We start from the raw sequence: 4,934 nt of genomic DNA, 5'->3' as shown, positions 1-4,934 counted from the left end.
AGCTTCTGCACAGCCAAGAAAACAGTAAGTAAAGCAAGCAGACAGCCCTTAGAATGGGAGAAGATATTTGCTGGTTATGTCTTCGACAAAGGTTTATTAAGCAGAATCCACAGAGAATTCAAACATTTTAGCAAGAAGAGAACAAGTGATCCCATCTCAGGGCGGGCAAGGGACTTGAAGAGAAACTTCTCTGAAGAAGACAGGCACTTGGCCTACAGATAAATGAAAAAATGCTCATCATCCTTAATCATCAGAGAAATACAAATCAAAACTACTTTGAGATATCATCTAACTCCAGCAAGATTAGCCCATATCACAAAATCCCAAAACCAGAGATGTTGGCGTGGATGTGGAGAAAAGGGAACACTTCTACACTGCTGGTAGGAATGCAAACTAATATGTTCCTTTTGGAAAGATGTTTGGAGATCACTTAGAGATCTAAAAATAGACCTGCCATTGAGTCCTACAATCCCTCTACTAGGTATATATCCAGAAGACCCAAAATCACATTATAACAAAGACATTTGTACCAGAATGTTTATTGCAGCCGAATTCATAATTTTTAAGTCATGGAAGAAGCCCAGGTGTCCATAGACCCAGGAATGGATCAGTAAATTGTAGTATATGTACACTATGGAAGATTATGCAGCCTTAAAGAAAGATAGAGACTTTACCTCCTTCATGTTTACATGGATGGAGCTGGAACATATTCTTCTTAGTAAAGTATCTCAAGAATTGAAGAAAAAGCATCCAATGTACTCAGACCTACTATGAAACTAATTTATAGCTTTCATATGAAATCTATAACCCAATTATAGCCCAAGAATATGAGAAAAAGGGAGCAGGAGGGGAGGAGAGGGGGGAAGATGGGTGGAGGGAGGGTGATTGGTGGGACCACGCCTATGGTTCATCTTACAAGGGTACATGTGAATCTTTCTAAAGGTAGAATATAAATGTCTTAACACAATAACTAAGAAAATGACATGAAGGCTATGTTAACCAGTTTGATGATAATATTTCACATTGTATATAGCACCAGCACACTGTACCCCATGACTGCATTAATGTACACAGTGATGATTTAATAAAAAAAAATAGTAAAAAACCCCTAAAAATATAAATAAATAAAGGTATCATTCCACTAACTTCTGACTTTCATATTTTTCTAACGAAGGTCTGATTTCATTAAAATTGTTGTTCTCTCTCTGTAAGTCATTTTTTCCTCTGTTTTCAAGATTTACTTTTTATCTTTGTTTACTATGTGATGTGGCTAGGCATGGTTTTCATTACTTGTACTCTATTAGGCATTGTTGAACTTATTAATTTTTTAAATTTACATCTTTAGAAATCTTTAGGAAATTTTGGCTAATTTCCATTAATCCATGCTTAATTTCACTGACTTTTTTCCTCTGTTATCTCCATTCTGCCTATTAATTTCTTTCTTTAAGGAAAATTTCAGATATTCAATGATTTTAGTTATAGTACTTCCATTTGGTCCTTTTTCACATTTGTCTTCTGAGAATTTTTGTCTTTCATATATTATGAGAATATTTACCTTTGTCCCATTGGACATAATTGTAATAGATCACTTAAAACCCCTTCTATTAAATTGAACATTTGGGTTTCTTGCTGTTTGTTTCTGGATATTATCTTTTACGGTTAATATTTTCAAAGATGAAGGGATGTATTGTTGTTGAATCATTGGATCATTTATTTGAATTTTTTTTGGTGAGGAGACTGAGTTATACTCAAAAACTTAGCCTCATCTGTAATGAGAAGCAGCTTAAATTTCAGTTTAATTCTTTTCACTTAAGCTGCGAGCTCTTTTGAGTCATCTTGAGCAAGAGTGGTTCACAGGTCAGCCTGACACTTGTCAGACTGTCCTCTGTACCCAGCGTTCTGGCTTCCTGGAATACAGAAGATTGGCTGTGAAGGATTTGAGCATCTGTTGATTTTGGTAGCTATCCGCAGGGGTCCTGGAACCAATTCCCTGTGAATGCTTAGAGATGACTCCTTATAATCCTCAGCACTTCCTGGTTTGGTTGCCCTTTTTGCAGAGATTCATTCCTCACCTTCCAATGCATGTGGATGCCCTGGCTCTATAGTCTGGTTCTTTAGGCTAGAAAGAAAGCAGGTTTTCTCCCAATGATTTTGCTATCCTATTTCATGTCAGAGCTACACCCCGCCCAAAGGTTAATTCTGTAAACACAGAAAATAATTCACCAGTACCTTTTTCCAAGATTTTACTCCTCTCAAAGTCTGATAGATTTTGTCTATTTTTCACAGCCTTCAGGTAGATTTTTTTCTTAGTATTATTGTTCAAGTTTATGAATGTCCATCTGTGGGAGTGTTGTTCTGTTAGGACCAGGAGATGAAACCCCTGAGTTTTTCTTTTAAAATTCCTAAATACTTCCTAGAAATAGATTGTAAATGTGTGGTAGAGAAGGAAGGAAGATGATTTATGTCATAACCATTATTAATAATGTGTGACTATCTAAGCATGTGGTAAAAAAATGTCAAGATCAAGGAGGAAATAATAGTGATTTTCAAAGGGTGTCCAATGAGTAGCCTTGCTGATGCCATTTGGTTTTTCTGCCCTCAACATATGATTGCTTCTAGAATAACTTATTAATTGCTTTTGGGGGGGGGGCAGGGGCAATGTAACAGATGTTGTTGGCATCCTATTCAAATTCCGAAAGTCAATATATGCATTTCTTTATCTGTTCTGCCCACAAGCACAACAGACTGGGAGAGATGATTTATTAATGCTTCCCGGGAGCATCACTCAAATATAATGGCCTCCAGGGGTGGACAAACACCGCAGCTTGCTCCCTGGGCAAGTTAACTCTGAGCCATCTGCTCTATAACCTCTCTCAGCCCAGCAGTTGTAAGGTACTAGTTTGTTTGTTTCTGACCAAAATTTTTGTAAAAGACAATAAAAATCCATTTGTATATCATGTCAATGTCAACTTTCATACATGTTTAAAAATTTTTGATCTCAATATCTCTGAATTTATTTCACTGTTAACTGGTAAAATAGTTCAAGAACTAATAGCTACAGTTGCTTACTGTAGTAATGAGCTTTATAAACAATACCTTTTATTGGCTTTATTTCCTTCCCTGTCTCATTTTTTCACTTCTCTACTGGTGTTTTCTAAGGTCACCTCCCACATAAATGACTTGCTTGCCTCTGGTCTGCTTCTAGGAGAATCTAACCTGAGACATGCGAAAAGCCAGCTACAGTATCAACTAGAACTCAAACAGGCATGGTTAGTGCTGAGTCCATAAACAAATTAAAATGTTCTCTTTCACTCAATGAAAAAGAAACTCATAAACTTTAGATGTTAAACCGCTGACTAGAATCTCTTAAATGTGAAGAAATAAACCAAAACAAATGTGACTCAGACCCATAATTTCATCCCAAAATGGGAAAAAAATCTAATCTCAGAATCCTGATTATATGCTACTACCATCCATCTGGTGAAAGGATGCCATTTTCTTTGTGAGTCATGTGATTTGATGATTTCTTTCATAATATCTCTGTAGGCCATCAAAACAATAACTATTTTTTCCTTTAGCTTAAACACTGGCTTATAAGTGAACATGAAATGTTGGTACATCAGTTAAAATAAACACCGTGTCTTCCTTTTTGTCCTAAAATGCCCTTTCTTATTCTGGTGCTTGACTAGGATCCTTCAATTTAAAAGATGATGAGCCTAAAAAACAGAGTGCAAAAATATTGTCTAGTTTGGGCTGGGAGTTTTAAAGAAAGAGTGCCCAAGAGGAGTTACTGACTTGGGGGAAATATTTTTAGTTGTATGTATTATGTAAAAAAACTCACCATGATTTTAATCCCATGTACTGGAAAGTATGTGACCTTTGGGGCTTAATCGTGACTGCTGTAGCTTGAATTCTGATTTTGTGAGTTACTAAGTATGTGATGTGTAAGTTTCTGTAATGGGATTAGTGATCTTATCTATCTTTTAGTTCTGTTGAAATTTAAATGAGACAATGATATACTGTAGAACCTCTGTGAGTTGAAAAAGTTAGTCAACGTACAGAGGTGGTCACCATAGGGAAGTAGGCCTACTGTACTGATACGCCCATGTGGTGAATGGCTAGTCTATGAAAATTAGGTCAACTTAACAAGATGGTCAATATAGGGAGGTGGTCAACTTTGGAGGTTCTATTATATTTGAAAATATCTGGATCATCTGAACAGATAAAGAAATAAACAATTATGTCAAGGTAGAGTTTTACAGAAAGTCCTTAAGTAACAAACATCTGATTTACATACAACCGCTTTTACAGAGATTACCACAGTAAGTCCTTGAGTTATGACTTGCACTTATAGGTTAATACAGGTAATAATAGGTAAAGGTACCTGTTCCAAGTTACCTACAAATTCAACTTAAGAACAAACCTACAAAACTTATCTCACTTGTAACATGGGAACTACCTGTATTAAGAATAGAAGTTAGAATGATTTTAGTCTATGACATAAAAGGTATAACATAATATTGGGAGTAAAGGATCATATTCCAGTAAAGGTGAGAGTGATCTAGGGCTAGCATTGTTCATTACTGTTCTACCAGATAGAATTTGACCATCTACCTTCTCCCTTCTTCCTCAACCAAAAGGGATCTGCTGACATGGAGTACAGTGCATTAAATGGGAACCTCTCTGGCTTTTTGTATTATACTCTGTGGAGTGGAAATAAATCTGAAAAGAAAAAAAACAGAAAGAAAGAAAATCAAAATAATGTCTGCTGCATATAAGGCTACAAGGACACTCAATGTAACCACATCATAAATCACCAAAGAGAAGTGCCAGGGAAGATCTATGTCTCTAGGACAGCTTGCCTCGTTAAATATATCTAATGCCACCATTATAGCCACTCTTAAGTTCCCCCTTTCCTTTGTTCAGTGGTAATT

This window comes from Otolemur garnettii, unplaced genomic scaffold (genome assembly GCF_000181295.1).
Source record: "Otolemur garnettii isolate 467f Iridium unplaced genomic scaffold, OtoGar3 scaffold00006, whole genome shotgun sequence".
Lineage (NCBI taxonomy): Eukaryota > Metazoa > Chordata > Mammalia > Primates > Galagidae > Otolemur > Otolemur garnettii.
This window is presented reverse-complemented; position numbering follows the sequence as displayed.